The sequence below is a fragment of the Petaurus breviceps genome, unplaced genomic scaffold, assembly GCF_028583685.1.
Source record: "Petaurus breviceps papuanus isolate PSGF00001 unplaced genomic scaffold, PetGlider_PUasm1.0 90925, whole genome shotgun sequence".
In the NCBI taxonomy this organism is placed as follows: Eukaryota; Metazoa; Chordata; class Mammalia; order Diprotodontia; family Petauridae; genus Petaurus; species Petaurus breviceps.
In genome coordinates, this window is record NW_027187380.1 from 28,642,580 (window position 1) to 28,660,000 (window position 17,421).

The 17,421-nt window shown below is 40.6% G+C and overlaps 1 protein-coding gene and 1 pseudogene across 3 annotated transcripts in view; one reads left to right on the plus strand and one right to left on the minus strand.

Annotated features, from left to right (window-relative positions):
* Window positions 1-17,421, minus strand: part of NARF (nuclear prelamin A recognition factor) — a 141,352-nt gene that overhangs the window by 14,286 nt on the left and 109,645 nt on the right. The window lies entirely within an intron of this gene.
* On the plus strand, window positions 12,085-16,610 carry LOC138152642 (prohibitin 1 pseudogene; annotated as a pseudogene).

The following is a 17,421-nucleotide window of genomic DNA, read 5'->3' on the forward strand; positions in this document are numbered from 1 at the left end:
CCCAGTTTTCACAAAATCCTGTACATTTAGCCCATTCTCTCACCAGGGAGGGATAAGGTAAATGCTCTCATCCCAGGATACCCATTTCCTTCCCTAGAGTCTTTCTGTCTCCAAGTAAAGGTTTTATATTTTGTGATCCTGTTCATGATGTAATACATTGCCAATGCAATATCCATAGCAGTTGCTAAGAATATGCAGAGGTATTTCCAAGGGTTAATCATCAAAGATGAAACTAAGATATTTATTCAGATACCAGAAATCCAATTCCACCATGGTAACAAAGAAATTTATACACATCACCAAGGAAGGAAATGTCACCTTCCCCAAGCCTTCCCTCACTTAGGCCTCCCCATAAACAAACTCTCCTCAGTTCTGTCTCACTCCCTCTTCCTGCTCCACCCTTCCTGTTCCACCAATCTGGCAATCTCCTCCCACCATGGGCTCCATGTGACTCAGCTGTAGGCTTGGCCAGAGTTCAAAGCAGGTCACATAGGCTTATTAAGGGGCAGGGAAGGTCTTCAAATTCTCTTAACATTACATATATCCATAGCCTCAAAGAAAAATATGAATTGTTCTCAGGCCATGGAAGAGCTCAAAAAGAATTTGAAAATCAAGTAAGAGAGGTAGAGGAACAACTGGGAAGAGAAATGAAAGTGGTGCAAGAAAATAATGAAAAATAAGTCAATAGCTTGGTAAAGAAGACCCCCCCCCAAATTGTGAAGAAAATAACAACCTTAGAAAACAGACTAGGTTTGTAAATGTAAAGAGGTCCAAAAAGCCAATGAGAAGATGAAGGTCTTAAAAAGTAGAATTGGTCCAATGGAAAAGGAGGTCCAAAATTTCACTGAAGAAAAAAATTCCTTAAAAATTAGAATGGAGCAAATGGAAGCTAATGACTTTCTAAGAAATCAAGAAACTATCAAACAAAACCAAAAGAATGAAAAAACAGAAGATCATGTGAAACATCTTATCAGAAAAACAACTGACCTGGAAAATACATCAAGGAGAGATGATTTTAAAATTATTGGACTTCCAGAAAGCCATGATAAAAAAAAGCCTAGACAAAATCTTAAAAAAAAACAAACCAAAACAACAAATTATTTATCTACTTTTAGTTTTAAACATTCAATTCCATAAGATTTTTAGTTCCAAATTTTCTCCCCCTCCCTCCTCTTTCTCCACCCCAAGATGGTGTGCAATGTAATGTAGGCTCTACATAGTTTCAATACTTTCGTTTTAAACATATTCACATAACTCATGTGGCAAAAAAGAATTAGAACTAATGAGAAGAACTACAAGGAAGAAGAAACAAACAAAAAAAAGATCAAATAGTATATGCTTCAATTTACATTCAGACTCCACAGTTCTTTTTCTGCATGTGAATAGCATTTTCCATCATGAATCTTTTGGAGTTTAGACACTATCTTTCAAAAAATTATCAAGGGAGGTGGAGTCAAGATGGTGGAATATAAACAGGACCTCCCTTTGGCTCCGGCTTCCACCTTCCCCAATCCATGTAAAAAGGGGACTCTAAAAAATCTTTGGAGCTGCAGAACCCACAAAATGACACAGAAAAGCTAACCTCCTGCTGAGCACAGCCCGCCAGGCCAGCAGGAATCGCCCAGCACAGCGCTCTGGGAGCCGAGCCCAGCCCCACGCTGAGGCTTTAGCCCCACAGTGGGCCTGACCAGCCCCCGGCTGTAGGGACCCCAGATCAGCAGCAGCTGTGGCCATTTCCAGATTTATCAACACAAAGATGCGAAGGACAAAGTGAGAGGTCAGTGCAGTCTGGACTTTGGGACCCAGTAAGTGGGAGTGCCTGGCTTTTGCCCCCGGGGCAAGAAGATGCTGAGACTCCAGCATAGCCAGCCAGCTCCTGGCCTGCAGAGTGTAGGGGGACCAAGCACCAGTCTGAGGGGTAATCGCTCTTGCTTTAACTTGCTTGGATGTAGATTGCAGTCTAGGGTGGAGGTCCTGGGGTGTGTGTCCAGCTTGCCAGAGCGCATGGAGGCCTGAGAGGGCACCCATCATTAGATACCTCCGGCAGCTGAGACAACAACAGAGTTTGGGACGAAAGCTCCCCTGTCTGGTGACAGAGTCCTACTGTGGCAAAAAGCCTAGGGGTCAAGTGACTGAGGGGCAATATGACCAGGCAAAGGAAACAAAGCGGACAGAAGATTCCAACATTAGACTCCTAATTTGGGGACAAAAAGGAGCAAAGCATGGAACAGGAGGAAGACAGTGAAGTCAGAACTCCTGCACCAAAAGTTCCAAAAGAAAATACGAGCTGGTTAGAGGCCAGAGAGGACCTTAAGAAGCAGGTAAGAGAAGTAGAGGAAAAACTGGGAAGAGAAATGAGAATCATGCAAGAAAACTATGAAATGAAAGTCAGCAGCCTGACTGAGGAAAATAACACCTTAAAAAATAGACTGACTCAAATGGCAAAAGAGGCTCAAAAAGTCAATGAGGAGAATGCCTTAAAAAGCCGAATTCGTCAGATGGAAAAAGAATCTTAAAAGCTCAATGAGGAGAATCATTGCTTCAGAATTAGATTGGAGCAAATGGAAGCTAATGACTTTATGAGAAATCAAGATGCTGTTAAACAGATCCAAATAGATGAAAGAATAGAAGGCAATGTGAAATATGTCATGGGAAAAACCACTGACCTGGAAAATAGATCCAGGAGAGATAATTTAAAAATTATTGGACTACCTGTGAAGTGCCCACCAGAAATCATACACTAGAGCCCCCTTAAACCTGCTAGAGGGAACCCCTACTGGGTTCCTTGGAAACCACCTAATAGGCTCCAATAGTAAAGAAATGTTTCACCTGTGTTGCTAAAACCATGCCACAGATTCAGGTGTGTTTTGCTTCAGTAGAAATAATACTAAGGCTTTGTTTCAATAAGAATAATACTGAGAATGTTTTGCTTGAACAGAAAAAAATACTGGGAATGCTTTGCCTTAATAAGAATAATATTGAGAATGTTTTGCTTCAATGGAAACAATGCAAACCTCTTAGAAACATATTCTGTTGCTAACAATCACACTGTCTATAAAATTATGTCTAACAGAAAGCTTGTGGCTGTCTTTCAGTCTGAGAGACAGTCCCGGGCAGTTAATAAACACTCCTTATCAAATTGTAATTGGCCTAGCTGTCCTGTTAATTCTCGGGTGTCCATTACAGATTGGAGGTTCCACTAAGATAGCCTTTGGCTCTGTTTTGACAGCTGGACCAAGTTCCCTGGAGGGCCAGGAGAGCAGTCTGACCTAGGGGAGGCCACCGAGTGAAATTCCTCGGCCCCAGGCTCGCATTGCTTCCCTGAGCAGACAGGAACCTGAGTCCTATCCAAATTCTTTCAATTCAATCCAAGAGTGTTCTGTGCGGTGAGTACTCAAGGTCTGTGAAAGTGCCTAAGGGGTGATCACTGAGAACTCTGTCCCTCGGCCCCAGGTAAAGGTAGGAGGATAGCTGGACACAGCGGCATGGCCCCTACAGGCCTCCAAGGTCAGGACGTTGACGGAGTGCCTGGTTTCTGTTTTGTTTTTTTCTCTTTTCCCACTCTTCTGAATTTTTTGTTTGCTGTTAAAGTGTTACTGTATCTTAAACTGTCTACTGGTTGGTGGATTGTTGCTAGACGTCACTGTCTGTGTGTTGTGTTGTTTTGTGTATATCCTGTCTCTGAGATACTGGCAGGTAGAAAAGAAGAGACCTTCTTCCTTTTGCCCTGCTGCGGTGTTTTTTTGTATATTCTGTCTGTCTGTGTAAAGACATTTTTAAATCTCCCACTCTGTAAGCCAAATGCACCCAAGCAGCCAAAAGAATGCTGTACCTGAGCTAGAAAGATTAATAATCTCTTAAAGAAAGGCTGCTGGCAGAAAACCACTTCTCCTTCTACTCCTTGAACTCCAGCCAAAGTTCTCAAAGTAGAAAGACAAATGGACAGAAAGAGAATGGGAAATTTCTCCCCAAAAATCTGTCTAAGGGAAAAGGGGTCACTTCAATGATCAAAGAGAAGTAGGTTTTCAAGCTGCACTTTGAAATAGGACTAATACTTAACCCTTTCCTGGGTCACAGAAAGAGAACTGTGCAACATCATTGGGAATATAGATCCAGGTAATTGAATTTATTCTGATTACTATTTGGCACCAAAAAAAAAATAGTTATGTGTAACTACAAAAACTGAAGTTTAAGGTCACCAGCTTGGTTATTCAATTGTTTTTATTTCAAAGTTCAAAATTAAGACCATGATTGTTACTGGTAAACAGTTGTATTATATATGTTCTATGAGAAACAGTTTCTTTTAAAGTTTTGTAGCAGATCTGAAATTTTAAAGGAATGAACACCTAAGAAAAGTTTATTTGAGCAAAAGTTAAAAAAGAAAATTCCACTAAGATTCTCTTCCCTGTGGTCCCAGTTCTTCTTAGCTAGGGCTATGGAGGCCTCCCCTGTCATCCAGCTCTGATGGAGCTGAGGAGACAGTAAGAGGTTTGAACCATTAAGATTTTTTCTTCTCCCTGTTGTCCTGGCTATAACTGAACTAGGGCTGCAGTGAAGTTAATTTGAGTTAACTTCCTCCAAAAAGAAAAAGGAGGGAAGGTACAGTAGCTACATTGGAGCTACATGGGCTTGTCATCTGCCTACCTGAAAGGTTAAATCCCTGAAATAGAATATTTTTTCTGAATGACATGGGAACAGTTAGACAAGGGAAAAAAGCTTGTGAAACAAAGGTACAAACACAAGTTAATCATTATCCCATATACTAAGCCTGGGATACATTTGAGTTACTAAAATGTGTGTTACATCTGAGCTATTCAGCCTAAAATTATATTCTTTCCACAGCCTAAATAGTTTAGTAAAAGGATACTTGATCTAGCTCCCATCAGCAAGTTTTGATCCCCAGGTACCCTGAAGTCCACCTCTCTAAGTAAGCAGAGCCTGAAGTTTCTACTTCAAGTTCCCCAAACCCTCTCCTCAATGCTCCAGGCAAATCGACTACCCCATAACCAAGGTCTGCTGCAGCTAAGCATTCATAGAGGTTTATTTGATAGAGTATAAGCTGATAATGTGCTTTGAGTGTGATGAGTTTGGAAAAATGGAGAGTTTCCCCTTGAAATATACAGTTCACGCTGTACCATGCAGCCCCAACTTCAGTACCATTTAAGGGATCTCTCCCTTGCTGCAAATAATCACTTTGCTTGTTCCAGTGCCAAGGAATTAAAGAAGGTTGCTAAGGACCTAGATTATACTGACCAGAAACCCTGTCTGATCCAGAGATCCAACGACTTTACTGACAATTATATATCTCAAGCAACTGAGGGAATTGAGAGGATTAGATTAGTCTGTCCTTAACTGGCCCTTTACTGATTAATCAGTTATTGTTTCCATGTTTCTTTGATTGAATACAGACTCTTGAAGGGAATGAAACACCAAATTTTCTGATTTTAGGCTATTGCATTTGTTCACTTTCCCTTTCCCAACTTGGAAAGCTCCAAATCTTTCCTCCAATTAGAAATCAGATTGCCTAATTTTGTAGCCTGGTTAAATTTGTTGTTGTTGCTTTTTTGGAGGGGCCATTGGGGTTGACTTGCCCAAGGTCACATGGCCAGTTTTTGTGTTAAGTGCCTGAGGCCGGATTTGAATTCAGGCCATCCTGACTCCAGGCAGGGCTGGTGCTCTATTCACTGTGCCACCTAGCCGCCCCAGCCTGGTTAATTTTTCTTTTAATTAATTGATCTTATTTGATGGTTTTTAATGCATCAAAGTGTGTCTCCCCCTGTATCTGGGGAGCAAAATTGAGGAAGGCCTGGAAAAGATTTGTTATGTAATTGGTGTGCATTGCTTAATAAAGCAATATGCTTGGAAGCTTAAAAAAAAACCAATTTGTCAGTGAGAAACAGTGTGTTCTGAACCCTGCACTGACTGGTTGTGTGACCTAGAATAAATCATTTAATTCCTGAGTCTTAATTCATCTATAAAGTGGGGAGATGAGAAAAAAAGAGGAGAAAATGAGGTCACAAGTCAACTAGCCTCTTCACTTGGTAAGATCCATCATTCTTATATGTAATTTGAAAAGGCAATTAATGTAATGTCATCTTGTAGTTTATATTATTGTTGTATTTCTACACTGTATATTGTAAAACCTTAGTGAGGAGAAAATTGTGTAAGACCAGTAGTGTTACTTTAAATATGTATATCTGCTATTTAGAAAAACTTGTGAAACTGTTAACTAAGCTATTTTGGGCTAGTGTTTTAAGGTTAAAACCTAAAATTGTTAATTGATTATTGTATGAAAATTTGTTTGACTAGTTCTATCCATTCAGAGCAGTCTCTCCTGCTCACAATTCATATAAATTTTTCCTTATGTTGTAAAACTGTTAAGTCCTCTAGAAATTATTTCCAGGCAAGGTCATTCAGCATGAGAAAGGAAGTTTAAAATGAACCTAACTTGCTAAGAAGTTGCAAAGATCAAAAAGGATTTTTATAAATTGGCTTTTATATTTTAGAAGGAGAAGGAATTCCTTACATTATAAGATCTGATACATTTTTATTGTTTATCACAGCCCCATAAGAATAGAAATAATTATAACTGGCTCTAAAGCTGTGATTTGTGAGGCTTGTTGTTTAAGGTAAAAAGCACTTGGGACCATAACTAATTTTATTTTGAGTCTGAATTTGGGTATAGTTGTCTGCATTAAATTAGCGTCTGAGAGGAAATGCCACTAGCTACTCAGAGGAATGTGATCCTGTGCTGTCAACAGGTGGAAGTCTACATTTGGTAACAGCTGAAGGGACAATCTTAGCCTCTGTCTGGGATGGTGTAATGGAAATGCAAACTTAAAGATCTTCCCTGCCCCTAGGCTAGAGTGCACCTGGAGCCTGGGGTGGGAGGCTTGTTTTTCAGCAGATACTTCTTGATTGGCCAGTGAGTCAATAAGGTTGTTACATTCTCTGAGCCAGGAGAAGGCTATATAAGCCCTGATGTGTAGCTTTGTTTTGGGACTCACTTTGAGAAATGTTCTGTGATTTGATCTGAATTCTGGGAAGCCGTTGTTGAGAGTCCCCCGGCTTTGAAAAACCCAGAATGTGGAAACCCAGATGTTGACTGGGTATGGATGTAATGGTTGGACAGTTTGGAAATCTGTCTACTTGATGTTTCTGTCTTGATAATTATGCCTGTATACTTTGAGGTTCAGGGTGCTGACCTTTTCTCCTGAACAAGGTAAACGATATATGTCTGACTGATTAAAGTAAGCTTGTTAATCCATTTTGGGTTGCTTTCCTTTAACAAAGCAGATCCAAGAACCTGTGGTAGCTGCAAACCCTGAGGACGCGCTTGGGGTGCTTGCTGCTACAGATGGGATCCCTCCTGGCTCAGTTTACCCATGAGGTTCCTTTGAAAAGGAATGTTTCCCACCTATTCCTGAGTCTAGCTATGAGGTGGAAGAGATGCTGCATGACATGGAATATCTGTATCTGTACCTGAATTTATACAGAGCCAAGGATGTTTTCTCCTGGCATATTTGGAATGTCACATGTCCCTGCCTTTTTCCTTCTGTAATAGGTTTCTATGCTCAGAGCGAGTGATCAGTAAAAGATGTGAGCTTTTTTTTTACATTAGCTTATTGAAAAATCAAATATTTTTTTCATCTAGAATTAGAATATGTATAGAAAGTTTATGCAAACTGCTTAAGATCATTTAAAAGTTTTCAATTAACTTCCTTCACAAAGGTTTAGTGATAATTTAAACTGTTTTGAAGAAGGAAAATACTGTTAGAAGGAATTTTAAAAATCTCTAGTGTGATCCTAAGAGACCCACTAAAACCTCCATTTGCAACACATGTTTCTTGCTAAATTGATGTAACAAATTGTAAAGCAGAAAAGGACTTGCTGTTTTAATCTGAATTTGTAGTTATTCTATCATCTAAGCAAGTGTTAATATTTGTAACTGAATACATGTGTAAAATTCACTTCTCTTTTTAAAATTCTGTTCAGCACCCCACTTCCTACTGTGTTTCGGGTGTTGAATGCTGTTATGTATGACTGTTAATGATTTACTTCTCAAGTCCCTCCAGGCTCCTTGAGACGTCTAAAACACAGTTTGGGCAGTGTGTACCAGGCCCCTCCTCATTCGCCACCCTAAGATCTTGCATACTCAGTGAATATTGGAGATTGAGTGCCCACCCGCAAACTACCCCGAGACTCCTCACTTGAGCCCTGTTGGACTGGCCCATACCAGGTTATACTGACTACCCCATCTGCTGTTAAAGTGACCAGAAGGAAAGCGTGGATTCACCGCTCCCACGTCAAAGTGACGACTCCTCCCAGCTCTCCAGACCTGTGAGTGGCAGAACCTACCAGTGACTTACAACTGAATATCAAGAGACTATTGTGATGTTCCTGCTTCTAGCGCTCTTGCCTTTAGTTGGTTCCAACCCCTACACTCCTACTTTGTATTCCTGGACTCTTACTAGGACAATTGATGGGATTCTAATTTCGAAAATGTGACTCATGGCCAGCCCACCCTTTCCTTTGATCTCTGTACCCTGCTTAGCCCCAGATTTATGTTGTTTCCCTACACAGGCATGTATTTTGCGGGGACCGATGGTGCTGCTTGTGGAGCAGAAAAGCAGCCTTTGGTCAACCCAGTCATATGTCTGCCCTGAGGATGGGTCTCCCAATTGTGGGGGGATCGGGAAATATCACTCTGTCAGTTGGGATTGTGTAACCATTGCTGACTGGGTCTCCAGTGGCAACTGTGACCACCACATTTCATTTCATTGTAATACCCTTAAATCATGTAACCTGCTTGTCATCAGGGTTTTAAATTGGACTGAACAAACTTGGAAAATGGGGAGGACATGGGGAATTAGATTTTATGTTGTAGGAAGGGACCCCGGAGCCTTGTTTACTATTCAACACACTCCAATAACAAGGGATCTCATTCCCATTGGTCCCAACCCAGTCCTCAACCCACCTCCAGACACTGATGAAGCCCCACACGGGCCCTTGTCCTGAACTCTACCATAACCCCTGCAGGTTCAGGGATTACTTTGGTAGACGCCAGGCTACATGCCCACTCTTATACTTTTTATGTTCTTGGTACTGTTTTCTCTTTCCTAAATTCCTTGGATCCCAGCCTAACTTCTGACTTCTGGTTTTGCTTGAACCCTGCCCCCCCCCCTTATTTTGTTGGGCTAGTTTTAAATTCGTCAAAGGGTTCAACTGATCATGGAATTTAGTATTGGAAGCCCACACTCACTGGCACCAATCTCCCTGCCCGCTGTAACCTTGGTTCCCCCAAACTTATGTTAGGAGAAGTACCGGGATAAGCCTGGTATATTAAATCTAGGGGCTATACCCTCCAGTAGTCACCTTATAAAAACCTTTGTGCTTCGGTGGTCGAGGTTTTTCCCAAACAGGAATTTTCACCAAATGTTTTCTTAGCCCCTAAAAATGCTTGGTTTGCCTGTACCTTAGGCTTAACTGCTTGTGTACTGGAACGCCTCCTTGCTGGTAACTCCCCTGAATACTGCATTTTAGTTCATGCCCTTCCACAGATATACATTTATTCAGGAGAAGGGGCTCATGAACATTTTGGGCTACAAGCCTGCTATAAAAGAATAGTCCCCATCTTAGTTGGTCTAGGCATAGCAGATTCAGCAGCAGTGGGAACCACAGCCCTAGTACAAGAAAATAGTCATTTTGAAGCCCTCACCTCCCAAGTCTACACAGATATCTGAGACTTGGAGAGCCAAATCTCCTACTTGGAGACCGCCTTAGATTCCCTGGCCGAAGTGGTTCTCCAAAACTGCTGAGGTTTAGACCTCCTGTTTCTCAAGCAAGGTGGCCTTTGTATGGCCCTTGGAGAAACTTGCTGTTTTTATGTCAACCACTCCAGGGTGTTTCGGGAATCTCTGGCTACTGTACGTCAATGTTTGGCTGACAGAGAGGATCATCATCAACAATCTATGTTTTGGTACCAATCTCTTTTTTTTAACTGGTCTCCCTGGCTCACATCACTTGTAACTTCCCTTGTAGGACCATTTACTTTGTTGTCACTGGGATTGTTATTGACCCCCTGCCTTATTAACTGCCTAACTACCTATGTTAGACAAAGGATTCAAGCTGTTTGCCCTTCACACTGCCTATGTCCCATATGTTCCACTGGACTCAGTTGAGTCCGAGATACAACTATGAACCAGTAAAAAAGGGGGAGTGAAGTGCCCACCAGAAATTATACACTAGAGCCCCATGAAACCTGCTAGAGGGGACCCCTACTGGGTTCCTTGGAATCCATCTAAAGAAATGTTTCACCTGTGTTGCTAAAACATGCCACAGATTCCCACGGATTCAGGTCTGTTTCACTTCAGTAGAAATAATACTAAGGCTTTGTTTCAATAAGAATAATACTGAGAATATTTTGCTTGAACAGAAATAATACTGGGAATGCTTTGCCTTAATAAGAATAATGCCGAGAATGTTTTGCTTCAATGGAAACAATGTTAATCCCTTAGAAACATATTCTGTTGCTAGCAATCACATTGTCTATAAAATTATGTCTAACAGAAAGCTCGAGGCTGTCTTTTGGTCTGAGAGGCAGTCCCAGCCGGTTAATAAATACTCCTATCAAATTGTAATTGGCCTAGCTGTCCTGTTAATTCTCGGGTGTCCATTACACCTGAAAGCCATGATCAAAGTAAGAACAAAAAGAAAAGTAAATCATCCTCCAGGAAGTTCTCAAAGAAAACTGCCCTGATGTTTTAGAACCAGAAGGCAAAATAGAGGTAGAAAGAATCCACCGATCACCTCCTGAAAAAGATCCCAAAAAGAAAACTCCTAGGAATATTATAGCCAGGTTCTGAAATTCCCAGATTAAGGAGAGAATATTACAAGCAGCCAGGAAGAAACAATTTGAATATTGTGGAAACACAATCAGGATAACCCAGGATCTGGCAGCTTCTACACTGAGGGATCGAAGGGCTTGGAATATGATATTCCAGAGGTCAAAGGAGCTGGGATTAAAACCAAGAGTCACCTACCCAGCAAAACTGAGTATCATGTTTCACTGGAATGGAGGACTTTCAAGCATACTTGATCAAAAAACCAGAGTTGAATAGAAATTTTAACATTCAGATACAAGAAGCAAGAGAAGCATGAGAAGGTAAAAAGGAAAAAGAAATCATAAGGAACTTATCAAAGTTGAACTAGTAACATTCCTACATGGAAAAACAATAATTGTAACTTATGAAACCTTTCTCAGTAGCTGAAGGGAAGAGAAACATATATATATATATATATATATATATGTCTATATATGAGGGTATATGGGCATATGAATACATATGTGAATGTGTGTATATATGTTTACAGATATACATAGATAGAGGGCACAGGACCAACTTAACAGGAAGGGATGATACTTAAAAGGTGAAATTAAGAGGTGAGAGAGGAATATAATGAGATGAGATGGGGAGAGACAGAATGGGGTAAACTATCTCAGAAGAGGCAAGGGAAAATGGTTACAATGGAGGGGAAGAATAGGAAGGCAAAAGGGAATGGGTGAACTTTATTCCCATTGAATTTGGCTTGAGAAGGGAATGAAATATACACTAAATAGGGTATCTCACCCTCCAGGAGAGTAGTGGGGAAAGGGAATGAGAGGGGGGATGATGGAAGGGCACGCAGGCTGGGGGGGAAGGAAGTTGGAAGCACCCACTTTTGAAAAGGGACAGGATCAAAGTAGAGAATAAAACAAGTGGGAGGTGGAATAAGAGGGAAGGAAATATAGTCAGTCTTCTACAATATATCTACTATGTTATTGTTTTACATTAGCCACACATGTACAACCTGAGTGCCAAGGGAGGAAGGGAATGAATCTGGAATTCAAAATTTTAAAATCAAATATTCAAATATATATATTTGCTATTATTAATACTATTTTACATGTAATTGGGAAATAAGATATACAGGCACTGGGGCATAGACATCCACTGGAAAAGTTGAAAGGGGTATGGGAGAAAATATGGGAGAGAGTAGATTGGAGGAGGGGATATCCTGTGGGATTGCTATTTTGGGGTGGTGAGTAGGGGAAAATCAGGGAGAAAATTTGTATCTCAAAATCTGGCAGAAATGAATGATGTAAATCGGAAGTTAATAAAGCATTTGAAAAAAAAATTATCAAGGAGGGGGAATACATGGGGAGGTCAGAGTTGTGTCTGGTCTGAGAGGCAGAAGACCAAGACCATTTGAAGGAGACATGGCTGCTGAACTGTTTGAAGCTGTTGGCAAGTTTGGCCTGGGCTTAGCTGTTGTAGGAGGAGTTGTCAACTCTGCTTTATGTAATGTGGATGCTGGCCACAGAGCTGTCATATTTGATAGGTTCTGTGGAGTCCAAGACATTGTTGTAGGGGAAGGGACTCATTTTCTCATCCTGTAGGTACAAAAACCAATAATTTTTGACTGCCATTCCTGGCCACAGAATGTCCCAGTAATCACTGGTAGCAAGGATTTACAGAATGTCAATATCACTCTTCATATTCTCTTCGACCTGTTGCCAATCAGCTGCCCCAAATCTTCACCGGCATTGGTGAGGACTATGATGGGAGGGTGTTGCCGTCCATAACCACTGAGATCCTCAAGTCAGTAGTAGCTCGATTTTATGCTGGAGAATTGATCACCCAGAGAGAACTAGTCTCCAGGCAAGTGAGCTATGACCTCACAGAGCGAGCAGCAACCTTTGGGCTCATCCTAGATGATGTTTCTTTGATGCATCTGACCTTTGGGAAGGAGTTCACGGAGGCAGTAGAAGCCAAACTGGTGGCTCAGCAGGAAGTAGAGAGGGCCAGATTTGTAGTGGAAAAGGCTGAGCAATGGAAGAAAACAGCCATCATCTCAGCTGAGGGTGACTCCAAAGCGGCCGAGCTGATGCCAATTCATTGGCCACAGCGCGAGATGGCTGCAGAGGACATCACATACCAGGTTTCCCAATCTCGGAACATCACCTACCTGCCCACTGGACAGTCGGTGCTCCTCCAGCTTCCCCTGTGAGGCCTATGGCCCTACTGATCCTACCCCACTCGTCCATGATCTAATCCACAGCCTTCTCCTTGTCCCCCCATCCAAAATCACTGTGAGATTTAATGATTTGGCTTAAGCAAAGGAAATAAAATTAAAGTCATTCTGGGATCTTGAATTTCTCCATGAGATTAAGGTCTTTCATTCTTTACATCTCTCCTGTCCACCCCAACTTTAAGTAAGAACTGATGTCTGTCTTGAACAAGTGGCTGGGGTAACACTACTCTCAACCCACTGGAGAAGTACAACCTCAGTGCTGCTGGGAACACAGAAGAGGTCAAAGGAAGAAGAGTGCAGATATGTGCAAGTGGACATCTTTAATGAACTACTGTAGACCAGACCTTCCCACCATTTGGCCAGAGAAGAAAAAGAGGATGGCACCTAGAGCCTTACTTAGTTATTGGCTATAGTTAGAGAGAAGGTAACCCTCCATTCGTTCCAGCATTTTGTTTATAGATACAGTTTAGAGGAGGTGCTGTGGAGGCTCAGAAAGGAAATGGTCCTTCTATTGCCATTTGGCTGATCATTAACTATGGCACTAGTAGAAGCAGATGTGTATGTGATTAGTACTTATTGAGAGAGCTGGCCCTGCTGGGGGTATAAGGGAAATTATTTTTTTCTTTCTCTTCTATCCCAAAAGGTTTTAAGGATAGAGTGGTCTTTGGGGAAGGGTCCTGAAATAAAATGGGGATCTACCAGGAAGCTTCCCCCTCATTCCTAGACCCTTTGAAAATGCCCAGGAGGGAACTCTCAATCTGAGGGATTGCATTCAACATTTATTGAATGTGCTCTCCAGTGATGTGTGAGTCCCAAGTTCCTGGCCCTTCTATTCAGAGAACTGCCCTTCCAGACAACTCTGTGGCTTGTGTTGTGAAGGGAATGGGAACAGTCATTGAGGAGAGAACAAATTGTGTAACCTGCCTTCAATAAATTACATCCAAATTCCCTAAAAAAAATTATCAAGGACAACTTCCTCGATATTCTAGAATGAGTGGGTAAAATAGAAATAGAAAGAATCCACTGGTCATCTCCTGAAAGATTTCAAAATGAAAACTCCCAGGAATAGCCATATTCCACCGTTTCCAGGTCAAGGAGAAAATATTGCAAGCAGCCAGAAAGGAACAATTCAAGTATCATGGAGCCACAGTCAGGATAACAACGCAAGATTTAACAGCTTCTCCATTAAAGAACTGAAGGGCTTGCAATATGATATTCCAGAGAGCAAAGGAGCTAGGATTATGACCAAGAATCACCTATCAAGCAAAACTGAGCTTAATCATTCAGGGGAAAATGGATATTTAATGAAATAGAGGATTTTAAAGCACTTTTGATGAAAAGACCAGAGCTGAATAGAAAATCTGACTTTCAAATACAAGACTCAAAAGAAGCATAAAAAGGTAAACAGGAAACAGAAATCATGAGACTTAATAGTTTTGAACTGTCTACATTTGTACATGGGAAAATGATATTTGTAACTTGTAAGACCTTTCTCATTATTAAGGTAGTCAGGAGTATATATAGACAGAGGGGTTAGCTGAATATGAAGGGATGGTATGTAAAAAGTAAAATTAAGGGATAAGAGAGGAATGTAGTGGGAGAAAGAGAAAGGGAGAGGTAAAATGGGGGCAAATTATCTCACATGAAAGAGGTAATCAAAAGCTTTTACAGCAGAAGGGAAGAAGGGAGAGGTGAGAGGGAGTGAATGAACCTTACTCTCATTATAATTGGTTCAAAGAGGTAATAACATACACACTCAATTGAGTAAAGATATCTATCTTACCCTATAGGAAAGTAGGATGGAAAGGGAATAATGTAAGAGGGATGAGGTGATAAAAGGGAAGGCAGATTGGGGGACAGTATAGTCAAAAGCAAAACACCTTTGAGGAGAAACAGTGTGAAAGGAGAGAGAATTGAATAAAAGGAGGTAGAGGATTGAATAGAGGGAAATACAATTAACAATAGGAACTGTGAAAAATTTCAAAGCAAGTTTCTCTGCTAAAGACCTCATTTCTCAGAAATATAGAAAACTGAGTCAGATTTATAAAATTAAAAACCATTCCCCAACTGATAAATGATCAAAAGATAAGATCAGTTTTCAGATGACATAATCAAAGCTATCTATAGCTATATGAAAAAGTATTCTAACTCACTATTGATTGGAGAAATGTAAATTAAACAATTCTGAGGTACTACCTCAGACCTATTAGATTGACTAATAGGAAAGAAAAGAAAATTTACTAATTTGTAAATGACAAATGTTGGAGGTATGTGGGGAAAAAATGAGACTTTAATGTACTGTTGGTAGAGTTGTGAACTGATTCAACCATTTTACAGAGCAATTTGGAATTATGCCCAAAGGTCTATAAAACCAAGCGTACACTTTGACTTAACAATACCACTACTAGGTATGTATCCCAAAAGAAGGAAAAAACAAAAAGGAAAAGCACCTATATGTACAAAAATATTTTTAGCAGCTATTTTTGGGGAGTAAAGAATTAGAAGTTGAGGAGAATGGCTGGAAATGTGGTATGGCTGAATAAGTTGTGGTATGTGATTATGATGAAATACTATGGTACTATATGAAATAATGAGCAGGATGTCCTTAGAAAAACCTGGAAAGACTTGATTGGACTGATGCAAAGTGAAATGTACTATGTACAAAATAACAGTAATATTGTAAGATGATCCATCCCCAGAGAAAGAACTTATGGTGTCTGAAAACAGATTGAAGCATTGTTTTTTTAAACTGTATTTTTCTGGAGTGTTTTTTGCCTAAGTTGTTTTTCACAACATGACTATTATGGACATGTTTTGCAAGACTACACATCTATAACCTATATAGAATTGCTTGCCTTCTCAATGAGGTGGGGGGCGGGGAGGTGTAGTGCCAATGCAATATTTACAGCGCCCACGATCACGATCAAGACTGTGACTTATAGGACAACCAACTTTGATAGACAGGACTCTTCTCAGCAATGCAGGGTTATAAGACAACTCCAAAAGACTCATGATGGAGAGAGATGTCTACATTCAGAGAAAGAATTAGAAAGAACAGAGTTTGAATGCAGATTGAAGCAAACTACCTGCTCTCTGTCTTTTTCTTGTTTGGTTTTGTTTCCTCTTTCCCATTGTTCATTCCATCCAATACAATCTTTCTTTATAACCTGACTAAGGTCTAATGTGAAACTATTTGCAGATCCTATACTTGATTGTATGCCGCCATGTGGTGGGGAGGTATGGGAAGGGGAGAAAATTTGAAACTCAAGGAATTGTGGAATTAGTAAATTGGTAAAAAGTAAACAAACAAATTAACTAAGACCAAAAAATTTTTAAAAAGACTGTGACTATAAATATCGCATGACTTTAAATAGCAAAATGTACCAGATTATCGAGATAGAGGATAGAATTGAAGGATTTATTTAGACACTAGAAAACGAAATCCCAAAACCAGTAAGCCAATTCCATCATAGTACCAGATATACAGAAGCCATAACACTGAGAGCCACAGCATCCTTCAGCATTCCCACAAACCAATACACCTTCCCACAAACCAATACAAGTCCAATATTTACTCACAAACCTCTCTATCTCCTTAATTAGCATCCTCTCTCTCCCCTAATGTCTAGCTAGCTCTCAACCAGCTTCCTGTGAGTTCTGCTTCCCTTCAGTAAAACTCCTCCCACCACAGGCTTCATGTGACTACATTCAGCCTATCAGGGGACAGAGTTTATCTTCACAGAAGGGAAGCTTCCTGTGGGCTCTGCTGCACCCTTCAGCAAATTCCCTCCATCACAGGCTCCATGCGATTACATTCAGTGTATTATGGGGCAGAGTTTACTTTCAAAGCAGGGGAGGTCTTCAAACTCCCCCCTAGGTCTATTAAGGGGCAGGGAAGATTTTCGAATTCCCATTCCCATTACAGGGGGAAGGGAGAAAGGGAGGGAATTTGGAAATAAAAATTTTTTAAATAAAAGTTAAAAATATTATTAACTTAAATGAAATTAGTTTTAATTAATTAAAAATATTAACCTGAAATAACTGGCTGTGTAACCTTAAGCAAGTTACTTAACCCCAACTGCTTTTAAAAAAAATATTAACCTCTTATGTCACAAGCATTGTGCTACATGCTGAGGATACAAATGGGGAGGTAGAGAAAGATAGTCATTGTCCTCAAGATGCTTATAATCTAATAGGGAAATATAACACACTGAAGGCAGTAAGGTTAGTGGAGTATCTAGGGAAGAAAGTACCCAGCCCAGAGGCATTGTAGGTCCAAGGTCCAGGAAATCGTAGAAATGGAGGATTGACTGGTCTGTGTGTATTCTTTAAGTAGAGGTTTGGAAA